Source organism: Struthio camelus, chromosome 8 (genome assembly GCF_040807025.1).
Source record: "Struthio camelus isolate bStrCam1 chromosome 8, bStrCam1.hap1, whole genome shotgun sequence".
In the NCBI taxonomy this organism is placed as follows: Eukaryota; Metazoa; Chordata; class Aves; order Struthioniformes; family Struthionidae; genus Struthio; species Struthio camelus.
This window is the reverse complement of record NC_090949.1, coordinates 33,936,017-33,955,625: the sequence shown is the minus strand read 5'-3', so window position 1 is coordinate 33,955,625 and position 19,609 is coordinate 33,936,017. Positions and strand designations below refer to the sequence as shown.

At 43.2% G+C, this 19,609-nt stretch overlaps 1 protein-coding gene across 14 annotated transcripts in view; it reads left to right on the top strand.

The window, feature by feature from the left end:
• The window catches only part of DAB1 (DAB adaptor protein 1), a 507,009-nt gene that overhangs the window by 32,046 nt on the left and 455,354 nt on the right, over positions 1–19,609 (top strand). For 5 of the 14 annotated variants that reach the window (XM_068953292.1, XM_068953289.1, XM_068953291.1 and 2 more), the window contains exon 1: positions 11,206–11,349. The exons of 1 other annotated variant lie outside the window; for it this stretch is intronic. The gene's annotated coding sequence lies outside the window, so the exon portion shown is untranslated. Of the gene's footprint in view, positions 1–11,097; positions 11,350–19,609 lie in introns of those variants that run through there. 8 more of the 14 variants (XM_068953305.1, XM_068953304.1, XM_068953294.1 and 5 more) reach the window with 3 other exon arrangements.

Sequence of the window (19,609 nt, the reverse complement as noted above, 5' to 3'; positions counted from 1 at the left end):
GTTGGATCTCATAATTGCATGTGTCAGGCTTGGCTAAAGCAGGCAGAATCCTGGATAGAGAAGCCCTCACCCTTGTCTAGTACATCAATGTTAACGTTGCTTTTTAAATTGAGCAGTTATAATGAAATGAAAAACAGTAATGGAGGCACAGAAATGATTCAGAGATGCTTCAGCAAAAATGGAGAGATGTGGGTGCCTATCCAAAGATCTACTCAAACCCTATTGTCAACTGCACTTGTGCAGTCCGATGTCATGTGAATAGCCTGACTATGGAGGCTGCCCCTGAAATACAGTTCCATAACTCTGAAAGAGGGCACAAAGATGGTATGGGAAAGGCTCTGCTTGCATTCAGCTGGCAAGATCAGGTCAAGCAAGTGGCAGAGGTGGAAACACAGTGTAGCATTCTGGTCCTGCATCCAGTATGAAGTCTGCACAGTGAGAGAAGCTGGGAAAATTACCTCTTTAAACCCAGAAATACACACAATGTTTAGAAATCTGTTTTCATCTCTTTTTTTTTTCAAATATTGTTTGATATGCAGCTTATTTCCAACTAGAGATCACATTTGTAACAGGCATTCATGTTTGAAATTATTAGGAAAAATAAGTATTGTGCACTCTAATCTAATTATATAAATCATTTAAATTATTTATAAGGGCTGCCTCAAATCTCTGATCTGAAAGATCTTTACAGACTATATGTGATTTAGTATTAACACAGTGGAGATGCAGAAGGGACATTAAGTGCTGCTGCTTCTTTTTTTTTTTTTTTTTGAAAACATAAAGAAGCCACTAATTGACTCTTTAATAGTCCTTTAACTGTTGATTCTTAACCTTATTTCAAAGTATGTTTTGAATACAGAGAGCAAATCAAAAATTCCTGTAAGCAGCAGTTGTTGTAGCTACCATAGCAACATGTATAGAATCCAAACCCTTCCTCCCCATTGAGGGGTGGAAAACCCCTGAAAGGACACTGCCTACAGACATTTAGCTGTAGTATTGCTAACATCACTTACATTAGGACAAGAATCTAGGATTTCACTTCATTTTAAACAAACACATTTACATGGAAAACAGTGAGGCATTATTCATGAAATGATGGTGGTACTAAACTGAGGAGGAAAACTTTAAAAAATAGAAATGCTATACACATTTTAATACGATTTATATATTGGTTCATGAATGATTCCCCCTCCCAGTACTTTCTAGTTTTGTTTTAATCTTTTTTTATCTGTATCTATCCTTTAGTCTCTTCTATTTGTACATTTTCCTGTTTTTGGAAGCCTTCATCTCTCCCGTGCCAAGAAATAAGGAGTCTTACCTTATTAATGCGGTCATTGTAGGTTGCTTTGTCCTTATGATAATGCAGGAGAAGACCAAGGGCAGAGGTCTAATCAAGCTGCATATGTTTTGGGAAGAGAGGTGTTTGAGACGGTCTTTTGCTTCTAGGAGCCTTGAACTTCTTTGAGGTTTTGGAACCAAATACAGAACTGAATTTCAGAGCTGTCCTTATCTTTACAATAAACCAAATCAGAATCCTACATCTTAATTAACATTTCTGCATTTAGAGTTATTTTTCTGACCACAATGGGGCTGATTAATACTGAAAGTGTTTTCAAAGAAGTTAAATTAATCTGATAAATCAATGTGGCCAATGCAGATAAAGCCTTGTGGAGCTGTTGCAAGCTGTACCAGGATCTGTCAAAAAGAGTAATGAATATCAAATTTCCAAATGTACATGTTTTTGGTGGAGGAGGAATAAGACAAATGACACATATCAGCTTCAATAACTTGCACGCAGAGTAACATGAAGATGCACATATCAAATTAAACTAGGTCAGCAGAAAGAAACTTGAAGATGATAATGGAGAATGCTAAAACTGTTTTGACTGAAGACTCTAGGATCAGATGGCAAAGAATGGAAAGTGATGTATGGGAGCAATGGTATGGCATTTGCACTCTTTCAAATGTATTCAGCTTAATAATAATCATCATCATCATCATCATCATCATCCTGTCGTGAATTAAATTTTATTCCCTCTCACATCCAAGTGAGGAACAGCACCCTGAAGATCACTTGGTAGTAGACTTATCCCAAAAACTGAAGAAATCTGAAGGTCTTGGAGTGTGGCTACTGTAGATGATTGCAAAAGGAGCAAAGGGCCAGGCCTGTGTTTCCAGCAAACAACTGAGAAATTTCCAGGGAAGGTTCTTACCATCCTAGGGGAAAAGTCTGCTTCTTGTTCTGGGGTCAGAACATCCTTTCATAGAGCCAAGACTCAGATGATAGGTGTTTTTGGATACCAGTGGCACATGAGAGGAAACATATGATAATGAGAGCAGCTATTTCTATCAAAAAATGCAAATGATAAAGTCCTACTGATTAAAAAAAAAAGACATTATTTCTCTTCCTTTCATATGAAGTCAGAGAAGGAAACAGAAGAAGGTTAAGTACAGAGAAGCAAAAAAAAAAAAAAAAAAAAAAAATCCCAGCCTGAAATCAAGAGAGAGAAGGAAGATATACCCAGAGTCAAAGAGAAGAGGAGCTGGCAAGGTATTAAAGGGAAAGCCAGCATCATCCTCCTAGCATCTGACTCTCAGGATGTGTCTCTGACCTCCACTGGTGTCAAATGTCACGCCTCGTTGGCCTGTTCAATATTCTAATAAGCCTTTCTGACATTAAAGGATGAGAGGTAGACTGGAAAGCACTTAAAGAATTAATACAGGACGTATTGTATACCGGCACGCAGTACTAGTTGGATCACTTCTGGGTTACTAATACAGCCTCAGTTGTACCACAGGTGTCTTTCTCTTCCTGCCCACAGCAGACACCCCCATGATAGTTCAGTAGCAGCGGTTTTGTGATTTATGTTACATAGATATATATATATATAGATTTAAAGGTTAGTTTAATTTGTATTCTTTGGAATTTTCATGTCCCTCTGGACTTTCAGGTTCCAGCTGAACTTTAAGCAGCAAGTACTGAAAATCTCACGAGAGTTCTTAATTTCAAGACTTCCAGCCCAAAGCATGGGTATACCCACCAGATTAACATTCAGAGCAAACCCTCTGTAAGTCAAAGGCTGCTGGCTTTTCCAGAATGGCTATACTTTCTAAAAAATATTTCTGTGATTTGGAATAACCATTATAGAAATGCAGAATCATAGTGGGCTGTATAGCGTAGAACAATTCTCAGAGCTGGTGGTAGAGAAGAAGAAACTGTATTCGCCGAAAGGTCTGCTTCTGTGCCTTTGGAAGCAGGGAACGAGGTATGAGAATAGGTGACTTGTTTACAAGTTTTTCTTCTCTTTCAACTCTGAGCAATTTGTCACTTTTTTCATAGATGTTCCTAGACAGACTTGCCAGCTAGAGCTGAAAGATAAAACAGATGAAGAAGAAGGGGAGGGAAAAAGCCTTTCCTTTTTTCTGTGCAGTGATTTTAAAAGTGGGTTACAAACTAAAATATTGAATCACAATTCTTCAGGCAGTTTTATACTTAAATCATAGTCCTGTCAAGTCTGTGTTTGATATGCTTTAATTAATGCTTCCCTTACTTTGTGTTTGATTTTGATGTGTGTGTGATAGATTCATAAAACCTGAAGTGATCAAAAAGAGGTGTTTGTCAGTGTCAGAGCCTGTATTGTGGTCTCAGTTGGCTCAATGTATAGCCGAGATGAGGAAGGTGGAGATGGGTTATTAGAGGAACATGAATCAGTTATTAAGAAATCACCCACAGTAAATGAAGCTAATACTGTTTTCATTAGGCTGCATGCTGTACCAGGAACAAATGAGTTTGGGAAGTTAAGTCAAACTGAGTATGACATTCCCTGTAACGCGACAAGGGGGCTGTTCACAGCCTGTAGGCTTGCATTTGTTCAGCAAGGCTTGTTCATTCTTCCAGTGGAAAATCCTCCTTTTCAACAGTCACCTACCATCTGAAGGTCCTAGTTTGTTGTGAGACAATTAATATCCACAAACACCTTCATTATATGAGCCAATACATTGGAGAGGGAAGGAGACAGAGCATGTAATTGTTCTGGTGGGGACCAGTGGTGAGATCGTGCTGACAGCAGAAAGAGTTGGGAAGCTCGGAAGTGTTGTACATGGGATTTGCTCGCAGATGAAACTGGCAGTAATAGCAGACCCTGGATCCACTCTAACCAGCGGCTGTTTTCCTAGGTAGCTTCCTTAATCAATTAGATGTATAGTGGTATGTCACCTTCTGCTCCTGGCTCTGCTGAGTGCCTTGTGATGTCTCAAGCAACTGCGTTGCCCTTTATTTCCCTAAGTGTTCATACAAGTAATACTTTGTATGGTAGTGCTTGATGGGATAAAGGGCTTTGATAAACTCTCAATTAAATCATTTCTTTTGTTACATTTGCGGACTTCCCTTCACAGCAGTAGTGGAACGTCACTAACGCAAGGTCTCGTTCTCAGTGGTGCCATGTGACGTAATTCCACAGATGTCATTAATTAACACTCTGATTTGCTCCCTATTTTTTTTATCAAGTTGATCAAAATGATGGATTGATTAGGAAAATTGGTTTCATCATTCTTTAATCTCCAAATTGAATAGCTGTAGCAGCTGGATTATGCTAATCCTGGCAGTATCTTCCTTTGGCTGATTTACATTGCTGAACAGAACCCATCCCCCTTCCTCCCCCCCCCACAAATTAGGGGATTAAGTGACGAGGTGCTTGAGCATAGCGCTGGATTGAGACACGTGGTTATGCTAAGTGGAAGGTAAATCATGCGCTTCTTGAAACTTAGCTTGAAAATTGGAGCGAATGTTGGACATCTTTAACATGAGACTATACAGAAAACAGCAACAAAAAGTGAAACCAAGTCCCAATGATAGCAAAAAATCATGATCTTCTACTTAACTTTGCTTAATTCTTTGTGCTGGGACAAAAATCTCATCCTTTCTAGGCTGTTGTGCAAGGCCATTCTTTGATAGCAAACCTTCTCTTTCCGTCAGCTTGCCAGTAAGAAATTTCTGTAACAACCAAAATGAATGGCAAGCAGTGATAAGCAGGATGATTTTTTTCTTGTACTGAGTTGTATAGCATTGCTGCTGGTTTTTGTACTAATATCTCTTTCAGTAAAAACATCTATTTTCCCACACTCGCTGTGCACTTGTGAACAGTTTGGTTAGCCGTAAAGGTAACACGTGCCAATTAATACAATCTCAGCCCAATATGCCAGAGCACACGGGCTCGCGGCTTGAATTTCCTTTGAGGGTTTTTGCTGCCCGGTCAGAGGGAAGAGCTGTGAAGGGAGACGCGCCAGCCTGCTCCTGGGAGATCAAAGCGGTGTGCGGGCATGGCTACTCGGTCATTTCTGCTCCGAACATCTTGCAGCCTTGAGATCTGTGTCCCCCCTGTTAACAGGTGGAGGGAAATGAGTAAGTTTTATACATAAGCAGGAGGCAGTAGCTTGCGTGGTGTATACAAAGAATGCTAAATAATCCGTATCGGTTACATATATACATGGCAGGTGAAAGATGGAACAAAATGGCTATGTAGTCTACCATAGGCTATGAGGGAGACTCAGTGTGTGATTAAATAATGAATAAAATATTATCGCAAAAGATAATGTTATATTGTAAATAATTCCATTTGTTTACTCTGCTCTGGCTTGAAGTTTGTCTCCCTTGGAGACTTCTTTGACTTTTGATGCTGTTTTGCTTTGCATATGCTTGGTGGGTTTTTTTTTTTCCTATTTCCCACAGAACCTTTATAAAAGTTCAGTAACTGACAACTAAGTGAATAATTCACAGCAAATAATTTCATGGCTGAATTTAGCATCTTTATTTCTGCAGAAATAACCACGCACATGTTGTGGGTTTTTTGCACTAATTTATTGTTAAATTAGTTTTAAGTATCTCTTCCCCTCCAGCTACTAGCCTTCCATTTTTATGAATAGAGTATAAACTGTTGTCTGGAAATAGCTGATTTTTAAAATTAGTTTGTGGCTGGAGAAGTATATATTGCTTTTGTTTCTGGCTTGGATGAAGCTGCAGTATTAAATACGTCCAAATGCAATATTAGGCAATGCGAATCTCAATTTTTTAAGTGTTTTTTCTTAATTCGTATTTAAGCTCTTAAAATTTGATCTCTCAAGTGCTTTAAAAAGTGACTACATGAGGCATTCAGAAGAGATCTTCTATTTTTTCCTCTAGAGAAATAATCTACAGTAATATATTTTAAAGGAGAAAAGTTGCAGTTATTATTAATGTTTTTTACTTGATTTTTACCTTGGAAAGTAATATTTTTGGAAGTTACTACTGCATAAAAATACTAAATTATTCTTTCAGTAGATGAAGAGGCTGGGCATGTATATTTTGAATGTAACACTTTCCAGATTAATATTCACACCTGAATATTAATCTAAAGATTGGAGTTTAGTGTAAGAGTATGTGATAAATGTTACAGTGATGTAATCCATTTTATTGGAATGTATCTCAGAAATCCCATTTAACTTACTGTATTTGCCTAGAAATCGTACCGACAATTTTCTTCATCTGTCTCTGATAGAAACTGGTAGCTCCGTTCTGCCAGTAGCCCCTCCACCTCTCTTCTTCTATCCCCCTGAATAAAAGAAAAATACCTGGAAAGGCATTTGAGAGGTGGAGGGAACTTGGAGCACTTGGACCACCAGGCACAGAAGAAGGCATTAAGATCTAGTTAGCATCACCCAGGCAAAGACTTCTGATGAAAGTGGGGCTCCTGCTTTTGATTAGTGAATACAAGATATTTTTATAACAGAGGTCAAAGGGAAACCTCTAGAAACATCTTCTTTGTAGTCCAACTAGAGATCCAGATCCCTCCATGTATATTTGAAAGATGCAAAATGTTACTAGATCTATTTCTAGACAGTGTCACCAATCAAACGCTAGTCACCTCACTTGAATTTTCTTTCTGGTAAACTGGGATAATGACACCTGTGTAAAACTCCATGAGATCCCCAGCTGGGAAGTGCTAAAGTAAAAGCGCTGCAATATGCAAAGTCAGAACAGTTTATCTGTGCATATGAGACTCGTGGTACTCCCGGGCCCATACTTCATTAAGTATCTCTGCCCCAAGCAAAACAGAAATCAGAGCTCTCTCTTGTTAGGTGCTGTCAGAAGATATATGTCCTACCTGAGAGAGCCAGGAGTTTCCTAAAGTCATAAGAAAGGAGGAGAAAATCCCAGCTGTAATGAAGGGTGGCAACACGCTAAGTCAAACTTCTGGTTTTGGCAGAGGCGAAAGTTTGCCAGACATCTCTGCATGCCTCCTTTCCTGGGAGCTACATGTCTGGCAGTTTGGAAGCTTCAGGGAGAACGGAAGTCCATCCGCGCAGGGGGACTTGGCTTCCCACGGAAAGTTTGGGTGGAGCCGGCACCATAACCTGAGGCCTTCTCAGATACGTCTGACTGCAAAAGGAAGCAGCTCGCTTAACCTGCAGCTTGGATTTGAAGCCTTTTGAATTCCTGGCTCTGGAGTCCTTTGCATAACATTGCAGGCGATATTTTGTTTCCAAGCCCATAGGATAGGAGTTGTGTAAGGAACTGATAATTTGCTCAGCTTTGAGTGCACAAGCTGAAGTCTCTGCGCGCAGGGAGACCTCAGTATCAGTGTCAAGATGTGAGAGTTGAAGTAGCTTTTTCTTAATGTTTCATTATGGTATGGGACATTTTTAGGAACAATTAAATGAACCTTTGAGATGAGCTGAATAATAGTGAAACAAAACCAAGTCCGTGCTGCCTGCTGCCTGCTTCCCTGTTGTCTTAGAGCAACGTTTCCTGTAGCTGCTGGGTGGTGTGGCAAAGCTGCTCATTTCCATTGCAAACTCTGCCTGCGCCGAGATGAGCGTAATCAGTCCCTCCCTGCAGTTGTGCACTGCAGCATCCTTGCTCCTGCTCCCTCTCGCGGGGCTTGCCGCTGCGCGGGCCCAGCTGTCCGTGGCACGCCGGCTGACGCCACGGCACGCTGCCAGGCCCCGCAGCTGGGCTGAGGCGGCGCCGCGCGAGCACTTCGGGCCCGCTCGCCTTCAGAGGTACTTCTGCGGCTTTTTGCTCAGAAAGGAATTGGGAAATAATGTCACTTAAATACAGAGCTCCTTCAGTAATTGTTTTTACAAACATTTACCAATTCTATTTCTCTTTGTTTACGAATAAGCATTTGTATCTTCGATTCTCTTGCTACAGATATGCACCGTTAGGCTCCTTGCATGAACGTTAAGAGGCTTCCCAAAGCTCATGGAGTGAGTTGTGCCAACAGCCAGCTTTTGAGCCCCACTGATCGTCCTGTCTGTCTTTGGCAAGCATTTTTGCTAAAGCATAAAAACTTTTGCTTCTGTTTTCCCTTCTCTCCTTCCCTCTCCCACCTCTCTTCCCAAAGCCCTTCTTTGGGCTTCACAATGTTGGCCCTGATGCCCCTCTTTCTCTTCTGCACAGATCTCAGTTTAAAGAAACAATCGTAGCTGGTCTTGTGTTTGTGACATGCACAGGCTTCAACTGCCTTGACTTCCACCTCTGGGCTAAGCAAGTAGCAGTTACAAGCTTTTTCCGACCAGATGCGCAGAAAATGAACGTTGTTACTAAACAAGCTGGGATGTTTCCTGTATTTATTGTAAGTCCACTGAAATGGATCTCTTTTGACAAAACTGTATTGTAGTAATAATAAGTTGTGAGGCATTGTGTTGCCTAGGTAAACCCATTTTGCTGAAAAATTTCTGACCGGATGTCATATTTTGCCAAAGTGGAGTGAAAGAACAGAAACTGGAACTGAAGAGCTCATGGTAGCACGAATCAAGAATGCAGAAATCTAATGTATCATGAATTTTTGCTAAATATCCAATCTGTGGATGGGAATTTTGCAACGCAAATCCATCTTTCATTCTAGTAAAGCAGTGATTTTGAAAGAGACATGTACATGGGGACACCCAAGTTGGTGGAATATGATCTTGTTGCTGTCTTATCCAGTACTCTTCAAACTGAATAAATTCTGCCTTATAAAATAAAAAATGGGCAGGAATCCGTATTGGAGTTGGGAGCTAAACCCGGATCTCTCAAATCCCACTTGTTACTTAATCTCATGACCGCAGTTGTGGCTTAATCTAATCACTGTATGAACTTGATGGATTTCATACTAATGTCTCTCTTCCACAACAGGCAAGAAGGCAGTAGCAGGAAACTCTTTAGGCTTTCAATATCACAGACACCATAATTTAACACGGGAAGGATGTGGGACTTGAGGCTTGACAGAAATAATTTTTCTGAGAATCGTATTCTTCACTAAGACATGGTGGGATTGGAGCAAATCTGGCTGATAGATTGCAAGTTCAGCACTGTTTTGAAGGCATCCTTTCCATCCTAACCCAAAACCCAGAAAAGAAATTGAATGAAAGAAACTCAACGTGAGAAGAGCAATCAGAGTATATCTCATATATATAATCAATAGGAAATTTGACAGCTTTATTCATATTTTATCACCAACCAGTTACGGATAACAAAATGTCTGAGGCAGCCATTGTCAAATGACTCAAGGTTTGCACCAAAGCAGCCTATTATGCAGGAGGAGCTATTAGTCTTGCAATAAATATGTGACACAGGAATGCTGGTAAGAGATTGGGGCCAGGAAAAATGGTTTAGTCAAATGTGTCGGGTCACACTGCCAAAAGGTTAACACCCTGTCACATGGCACATGTCTGTATCCACTGAATTCAGCAACTATTAACTCCTCCAGCAAGGTTAATACTTGCTCTCTCTCTTACGAGGTACAGTAACCACAGGTGTTTTAAGGAACTTGCACGTGAAGGAATATGTAAAGCAGCTTAAGTCTTATTCTGTAGCTATTACAAGCTTGATCTTCTAGAATTAGACAAAAACTTAAATCGCTGTTTTTCCGCTGTGGTTTGCAAGCTCACAAGTCACCCACACACGAATTTGTTCCCAGCCGGAGATTAATTTTGCCGTTTGGTTACATCCCCATCAAAGAGTGGACAGGAACAGCAAGATGTCTGCCCATAGATGATTTTCTTTCCTGAGCATTGCCTAGCAGTCTGATCCCCTGCACACAAGGATGGCTTAGCTGATTACAGCTCAGAGCTTCCCAGTTAAATAGCTGCAGTCCAATTGTGAACAAAAAGGGAAGTTGGATCCGCCACTGTTATGCATTACGTCATTCAGACGTGTGCTTCTGCCTCGGCAGTCAGTTCTCCAGCACCAAGAGCAGACGTGTCTACTCCTCGTTCCCGCAAAGGAGAGACAGCCGTTGGGAAGCAAACCTCCTGCTTTGGCCCAGCTCCTGAGAGCTGGGCCAAATGGGCCAAGGAGAAGAAGTCAACGTGGAAATGAAACGTCCTGCTGCGGCCTGAATGGCCCTGTCTTAGTTCGTACGCCTGATCCGAGAGCCCTGGCTCTACTGGCCAAAGACGTTTGAGTTGGACAGTTATGGCCTGTTGCCAGCCACTGCTGGAGTGGGATGGTGCTGTTTGGTCTAGGTCACCCTTCAAAGGCTTCCCGTTCCCCAAAGTCAGCTTTGGGTGCAGACCCTCTGCCATGAAGGCCTGAGCGACGACCAGCCCGTCCCCTGCGCAACACCCTGTAAAGTGAAATTACTTTCTTTAGCCTTCTCTCAAAATGGCGGTCCCTTGGCGAACGGGGGCTGCAAGGGGCAGAAGGAAGAAACAGGAAGGGGAACGGATGGTGGGGAGAGGTTGATGTTGAGTGGAGGAATAAGAAAGGTCTCACTGGGAGGTGAATGAGGCTAAGGAATAGCGTGGAACAGGCATGTGTGGGTCGCTGCTCCGTTCTGCGGGCTTGATGCGGTCTCCGGCCAGGGCAGAGAGGAGCCCTGGGTAGGCAGGGCAGCAGTGCGCCGCAACGGGCCCCGCGGCAGTCGGCTCGCATCTCTGCGGGGTGCAGCGAGGCGCGCAGCGTGGCGCCGCGACCCCCCCGCGGCCTTAGGCCGGGCTGCGGCTCCCGCGTGGCGGCGGCGGCCGCGAGCGGGCGGGGTGGGAGTGGGGGGGGGGCAGCGGGGCTCGGCCGCGGGGGGCCGCCGGGCGCCGCCTCCTGCGCGGGGCCGGGCGGGGGCGGGGGCGCGGACGCGGGGGGGGGGGGGAAGCTCCCACGCGCGGGCGCGCCGCGCCCCGCTATTAGGGGGAATGCGGTAGCGCGGTGGCTGCAGGGGACCGGCGCCGCCGCCGAGGGGCTGCCGCCGCGCGGAGAGCGCCGCGCATCTGCTGCCGCGGAGCCGCGCCGAGCAGCGCAAGGGCAGGGCAAGGCAGGGCCGGCGAGGGGGCGCGCACCCCTCCGCCGCCAGCGGAGGATGAGCGGGGCGCTGCGGGGAGCCGCGCCGGCTGCAGGTAGGAGGCGGCGGGGTGTTGCGCGGAGCCGGCGCGGCGCTGCGCTGCGCGGAGCCGGCGCGGCGCTGCGCGGGGGAGCCGCCCGCGGCCTCCGGGCCGCCCCCGGTATGTGTGTCTGTTGGGGGGGGGGGGGGTGTCCTGGCTGCGCCACCGCCTGGGCGGCCGCGCCCGCGCAGCGCAGCGCGGAGGGATGCGCCTAGCGGCGGCGGCGGAGTTGGGCGGAAAGTTTGGGGCGGCGCGGAGCGGGGCGGCCGCCGGCGGGAGCGCGCCGGGCCCCTCCGCGGGGGAGCCTGGGCGCCGCGCGCTCTGAACGTGCGGGCAGGGGAACGCGAGCCGGGGGTCTGCCTGAAGAACCCGCCGCCGCCGCCGCTGCTGCTGCTGCTGCTGCTGCTGCCTCCTCTTCTTTTTCCCTCGGTGGCGCTTGGAGTAACGTAGCACCTCCAGAGCCGGGCAAGCGCAACTTAGCGCTGCAGCCATCCTCCCGACGGCCGCCGCCGGCAGGCATGCGAGGGGCCGCGGTTGCTTTCTTGTGCCTGTCACTCTTCAGCATGGTTTTCTTCGCATCTACCTATGCGTGCGCAGCCGAGTAGGAGCAACTTGAAGCAGCTGTCCCCTGTTGGCTTAATGTTTGTAATCCGAATAAATATTTTGTTGCCCTTCAGCCTTTTCCGCAATGCCTTCTTAAAATTTAGATGATTAATCAAATTAGGTGAGCGGCCAATTAGGCAGAACCTTGTCGGGAAATAATTATGCAAGGATATATGGGATTTGACTGGTGGTGTGATACAGCATACACCCAGATTTCAGTAGCTGTTTCCTAATGTGTGCAAATTCAGTGCGCGTTCTCCTTGATTGAGAATAACAATCAAAGTGAAATGACAGATATGTTGCCACTTTGGAAGTGGAAGAATATAATTTGCTTTGCCAGTGAAGAATATAGTAGCCTTAAAGTAAAATGGGGGAGGAATAAAAAAGGGCTTTTTTTCTGGTCTGTCACAAAATGTTTTTCTCCTTTTTAAATACGGTCTTTCTAATGCCGCTGGTTGCTTTGAATATTTGGCTTGGACAAATGAATTTTGTTTCAGTGCCCCAGGAGTCTCATGAGAAGAGCTTACGCTGTTATATCTCTTGAGGATAGTCATTTTAACTGATCTTGTTAAATAATGCCATTATTAAATGAGTGCAAATTGAAGCAAATGCGGTGGGTTTTTCTCAGTGCTCTCAAGTTGTGTTCCTGAGCTAAATTTCTTATTATGACTAGAGAGTTTTTTGCACTGCAGTATTACAATACAGCCATATTAAAAAGGTCCTTGGAGCAAATACACTGCAGCTACATCTTCAGTAGACTGAAGTAGTTCTATGGGAAATAATTATATTGGGTTTAAGCAATCTAAGCTGAACTGTTTATGTTCTTTAATTGTATTGTTAAACTCCTTGTAGATCTTTATGTGAGTGGTAAATCTAAACCTAAAATCAAAAAAACCCCCAAAGCTTCAATATGAATTAAATCATTTTTCGCTCTTTTTTGCAACAGGTTCTTCTAGCTTTTTTATTTTCGTTTTTTAATTGGCAGTAAGGTCTTACGCTTGAATATATTTCCTTAGCTAAGTGAAGTGCAGTTTCTGTTCTGCTGATGAGCTCTGGTACATGATAGCATCATTCTCCTCTGTGTCCGGTTTATTATCTGTGATATTACAAGGAATGAAGGGAAGAAAAACTAAAGATAAAAGGGAAAAAAGGATTTCTGAGGTTGATGGTGCTGGCAAATTGAGTGATGAAGGTTTATTCTGAGGAATCCCAAATGTTAAATAGTGGTTTCTGTGGGATGTAACACTGAAATTGCACAGAACAGGTCAGCACGTATCCTTCTGCAATCTTGCACTGAATTCTCTGATGCATACTTCAGAGGTGTGAAGAACAGACATTGAACTAAGCCGCTTACCTTCTAATGTCAATATTTGGCGCTAAACATTTAATTTTGAGTGGAAGACAAGCAGGATGCTTACTTCTCTACAACTGCAGCTCTTACTTCATTACTGTTTTTTTGTTTGCTTTAGTAAACAAACACGTATCTCTCAAAATTGAATTAAATATATAAACTGCTTGAACCAGGGAGGGAAGAGGACTCTGTTTAAAGCAATAAATACAACCCTGAAATATTATACCACTTACTGCCTGAAGTAGCGCTCTGGCCTGATCACTCCAGTGCCTGTGAAAGAAGCGGCGCTCCAGACGAGCCTCCCTGCCCAGCACCCTTCTCCACTTGGGAACGGAAGTGCCTTGCAGGGCGACGTTGGTTTGACTGGCAGGCGCTCGTTGCGGAGCGGCGCACGATGCTCTCTGATTTTACCCCTGTAACGATTTCCTCCCACGAGCTGCTCTAGAGTGAAAATGTTTACGGGCAGGTTTTGGAAGGGTTCATCAGGATGCTGGGGGAAGCTTAGGGAAATCCTTCCATTTTTAGATCTCTCTAATCCTGGGCTTCTGTTCCTGTAGTCATGCTAATTTTTGATCGATTGTTGTGGAAGTGACTACTGCATTTTAGAGCATAGTAATTCTAATGTTTCTGCTCCATATAGAGTGCAATCTGAAAAAATGAAGGTGGGAAGGAAGGAGAGGCTGAAAGAGATATCTTACTTGGGTCCTTTTTCAGGGTATTCATGAAACTAAGGCCACTGAGGGCCTGTTATACCCTTTGGAAATTAAATTTCAATGAACAAAGTAAGTTCTCAGTCCTGCGTTTTACTGCAGAACTGCTAGGTAATCTTTCAGTGTTGTTTATGGTAGGGATACACACTTCCGTGTCCTCCAACTGATGCCCATCACTGGAGTGACACTGTGGGAACAGATGAGGGTATGGCTCAGGTGGGGCACCCTTGGCCATTTTGATGTCAACCGTTGCATACAAAGGGAGCCTGAGCTGCAGTCAGCCCTGGTGCCCAGAATGGCGGTACCTGAGCAGCAGAAAATTGAGTCAGTCACCTTTGATGATCAGCTTTCTCCTTACCAACTCCCTACACAGAACTGAAGACCAGGAACATAGCTGGGTTCCTTTCGCTGTCTGATCCTGACGTAAAAGTCTGTTGCAGACTCGTCCACGCTCATGCGATGTGCTTAAGACATGGATCTGCAAGATCTTAATTTCACCACTTCAATCTATATCTTAGTGATACTTAATTGAGTGGTTTGCCACTACGGTATTGGGGGTCCCCCACTGCCCCATTCCACCCTGCGCGTAGGAAGTAACCGTGATGTGGCAACTAACGTTTACAGCCTGGAGCTGCTAAACGTGGAAGCTTTCAGAGTGATGCCTATTAAGTGAATTTACTGTTACAAGGTGGAGTGGAGGAAGATTAAAATACCAAAATTAATATATGTTTTGTGTTCCCTCTTAACCTGAAGGCAGTCTGTCTGCAGATGCTCTCATGTATATAAGGCTGTCCTTCTGCTATCAGGATTTCATCAGCGCTCTAGAAGCAGGTGGCATGTTTGTGGTTTTACGCTTTAGCAGGGATGCAGAAGTAGGCTGGCAGTGAAAACAAGCCATTCTCAGTTGCTGATAGGAATTCTTGGAAGAGGGAATGAAAAGTTTTATTTTGAGTAATCTGAATAGAAGATGGAAATGACCCTTTAAACAGCATCTATAAAACAGCATTTTGGTTGAAATGGTTCTATATACAAGAAATGCAGAGGAATAAAAAAACTAAGCAATCTTGGCAATCATTTCAGGGTTATTCTACAAGAAAATCAGAGGCTTGTCAGTGCTTCCTTTTATGCGCATACATCACCTTTGCATTGGGTCAGGACTTTTCAGTTTGCCTCCAGGAGTACATACAGTAGAGTACACATAATAAATAACAGGAGACTGATATATTTCACAGCACTTTCATTTTTTCATCAGTATGCAAAGTTCATGAGCCTCCAACTTTTTCTCAAAATAGGGTGAAGATTGTGCAAGCCAAGTGAAAGCAAGGAGAACATGTTCTGATAGTCTTCTCTGCCTGGATAATGATGTGTTCAACAGACAACTTCTTTAATTCTTGCTATACTTAAACATGATTGAGTCAGTGGAAAAATACCATATTAATAATTGCACTTGTTCTAATGTAGCACAGCTGAATTCACAGCAACTGCATTCGGCTGCTTAAGCTGAGGATATGGCCCAGCGAAGGACCATGCTAATTAGCAGGAGGTCAGGTTTGGTACCTTTACCCTTGCAGGGTAATATTTCAGCAAAAGTCTTGCTCACATCAGTGGGATTTCTCATTTGAAAAGGTAAATACTCCTCTGTGAGAGGTGAGGATATTAATCTGGCTCACAGAGCATTTTCCCTGACTAGTGTATACAAAGCGTATGTTGGGATTGCCCACCACTAATAATTCACACACCTCTGGAGTGGAATACAGCAGCCATTCTGGGCTAGCAGCCTTACGCAGGAGGGGTTTTGGGAAGAGAAATGAAGAAAAACTAATCCAATTGAACTCATAAGGGGAATTTTAGGAAGCAGAATGTAATTATCCAAGTTGGATATTGGCCAGGACGCATTAGTTAACATTTTTACTCTTGCAAGAATAGCCGTGGGATCTTTAATGACGATGAATGGTCAGCGCTCTATTCTACACTCACCTGAAAGCCTGAGCGGAAGTCGAAGCGAGCGCTTTGCCTTCCTGCAGGATATGGCTTTGGATGATGTGTGTTCCACCGCAAGGGCCCGAGGTTCTCCTGACGCACGTGCCTTGCAGCTCTGTGTATCCAGGAGTTTTCCTCATCTTGCGCTGCTAATCTGAAGGGAAATCCAGACACTTAGTATTACTCGATACTTCTCTTCTACTGAACTTCCTTCCTGGTGACTCTTACACCATCACTCCTCCCTCCCCTGGAATTTCTTCGTGTTAGCAGTAGTCTCTTTGCATACACAACATTAGTTTCAGGTTCCTCTAAATGGTGTCAGTCCCAGTTATCCTGGCTGAGTGCTGCATGACCCTGTGCCCCATAGTAACTCTCAAGTGGTCTTTACAGTGGATGGTGTCAACACCTCAAGGTCATTGCAGTTGCTTGTTTCAATGACTAATATGGTATTTTCTGCAAGAGCAGATGTCAAAGCCCAGTTCTAGTTTAGATAACTCCATTCTTCCTATGGAGAGGTCCCCCTTCAGTCTGAGTTGGATGTGGCATATTTCCCTCTCCTTCTCAGAGCTCTAGTGTGCTGGTACCCTCCCCTGTTTTACGAGTTCCAGTGGGTGGAAGAATAATCTGTCCATGGTAGATTGGACTGGTGAAGCTTGCTGAAAAATAACTGGTGTTCCGGGAGAAAGACATTGATGTACGAAATATGTTGTTCTCTATAATCATGCTTTTCCATTAAGCTATCTGAATTTGAATCTTTTCAAATAAAAATAGTAACTCTTCTCTGTTTAAAAAAAATTGTTGTCCAATTATGAATGTATTTTAAGGGAACTGTTGGTATTCAAGCTAGAAAAGGAATAGGATGGCAGTATCCTTCTAGAGGGGGAGAAGAGCTGTTAAGTTATTTTAGAGGTATAGGGATGCTGCATATGTTGTGATTCTCTCCAAGCATGGCTCTGGGAACTTACAGGGTTGCTCTGTGACTACTGGGCTATGCAAAGTGCTTGCAGTTTGTCTTGGAGGTCGTGAGACAGTTGCAGATGCTGAGAGATAAAATTAGATCTGCAGCCAGACTTTAATATATAATTTTATTAACAAAATGTAAAGAGCAATTTAACAGCAGGGTTTTTTTTCTACTGTACTGAAAGATTTCTCTTGGGGTTTTATTTTCCTGGGAGCTGATACACAAGGAGGTTTCTAAGCTGCCCATCTCATACCCGTATGCAACGCAGGTAATTAAAAGATAACTCTAAAGGGTTAATGCTCTCCTTATAACAAAGATTTTACTTTTCATGTAGGAATCTCCCCAAACCCTCTCATGATGATAATATTGGTGTCAGTAACTTAAAATTCTGTTTCAAAGCCACTCAAAATATATATAATGTATAAAGTGATAAATTTTACATCCAAGAACTTCCTTTCTAAGTCTTAACAAGTTTTTTGTGGGCAGTTTGGATTGTTTCAGAGACTACAGAAGCATGGGAAAAGCCAAGATCTGGATCCATGCTTTCTGAATTTCAGTGCTGGCTGAAAAAAAGATAGGTGACCAGTCAAACCTATGTTACACAGGCTTATGTTGCAATTTCTGCAGAACGCGTGGGATTTCACAAGGGCCAGTTGTGAGTGCTTGGGACAGTGCAATGGTTCTGTTTAACGTCTCTAAGAGTGGCTTTAACATGCAGGTAAGCCTTAATTGCACAGATCTCCTCTAAGGAAGTAGACCAAAATCCCAACTATGAGCTTTTTATTCAAGATGTTTTGAATATATTGAATATAATATTAAAGAACAAAATGAATCTTCACCATCATCTAGAAAGCTGGGAGAAAACCGGTGTTCCTTATCTTTGTAAAATAACAGTGTCTTTGGTCCAAGGCTTCTTAGATGACTGTATAAAGCCGGATTTTGTCTGTCATAAATAAAGGGAGAGGGCTTAGGGACTTCACATGTAAATAAAGTGTCCATTCCATCTGCCTGTGTGTGGCTTGACCCACAAAATAACAACAAATGCTTCTACTGCTTGAAAGAATTTGATGAATATATTATGCTGGCCAGGTGTAAAGCTGTGATCTGTGACATTTCATGGCTCATGTGGGCATTATGCTGTCATGCGGCACACTGGGCTGCTTTAATAGAGTCTTTGGGGATAAAGAGAGAGAGAATATGGACAGAAGCTGTTGTTAAGCAAAATAAATTGTAGAGTAGCTCATCCAGTGTGAGGATTGTGAGTGATGTGGTTTCAAAAATTTTTTTTCCAGTAATTGTGCTGTTTGAATTGTGACCTACTTTAATAACATTCTATCATTTTAAATATTTCTTTATTCATTATGTTTTTTAAGCACTCAGGTGGCTTATTGCAAGCTGTGTGGAAATTGCAATGAAGGTCAAGTGCTCTTTGTGAAGGTAACATATTACTGAAAATATTAACTTGTTGTCATGATTGTTTCCCAACGTGAAATTTTATTTGTCTAGTGGATGGAGAGATGATGTCAGGCCTGTGTTAAAGTATGTGATTACTGTAAATAGACCCAAGTCCACCAGTCATAGGTCTGAGATATATGTGGTCACTGAACAACTCTCACTCTGAAATGATTTATTTCTCCCTACGCTGCTAAACTGGTACAGACCCTTTTTGGAAACATCTTTCAGATTAGGGCTGGCTTATACAGATTAACATTTAAATGATGCCTTCAGTTAGCTGCAGCTAAACTGAAGATTGCGACTTTCACATTGAAATGAGCATGTGTAAATGTGGTTTTGCACCAGCTGAAAAGAGCTTAAATTCATGCTTTAAGTTACAATTGCTCATTTTCTTTTTTCGTGTTGAAATGGCCTTGTGGCTTGGTCCATGCGGGGATGGTGCAGAGTTGGAGGCAAGCCTTGGGGAGCAACAGGTTAGGCTTGAGACCTCTTTATTGCTGATGCTGATGTAAATTCACTTAAATCGCAAGTTCTCTATAGCAGTTATCCATGCAGATGACTAGTTACCTTCTAATAGTTGCTCTGTCGTACCATGGTTAGCATGTGTGTAAAAATCGTACGTGAGATTTGGGGAAAAATATTTCCTGGGATCAGGCTATCAGGATCCTCAGCTTCTCAAAACATAATCCCCATTTTGGTGCAACATGCATATTACTCAGCTTAGAGCTGTGAAAAGAGATGGCAGTGAAAAAAAGAAAGCTTTTCAGCACCCAGGTTATCTTTCCAAAGTGCAAGAGACATGTTTGATGTTTATGCATCGCTTCTTCAGCAGTATAGAAACAGAATACTTTTATGTAAAGGTTAGCTGCAATTAGTGTCTCAAATGTTCCAGTTTGAATTTTACATGTTTAAGGTTACCCTTGGGAATCAAGTATAGGAAGTATAGAAAGAAAGCAGAAGAATTGCGAAAAATATTTGCCATTGTGACTGCTGCAGCTGGCTGGGGGTTGAAGCATTAGTGTCTGTCTCATCATGCAGCCCAGATTCTAGCCTGCTGGTTTGATGTGTTGAACCCAAGTGTTTCCTTGATCCAAAGCTGGAGAGATCGCAACCTAGAAATCACCTGCGTCTTAGTTTTGTTCTGAGCTGTATAATCTAAATTCTGTAAGGCCGTGTATTCTAAGTATAATGTAGAAGAAAATTGGAGTAGTTAGA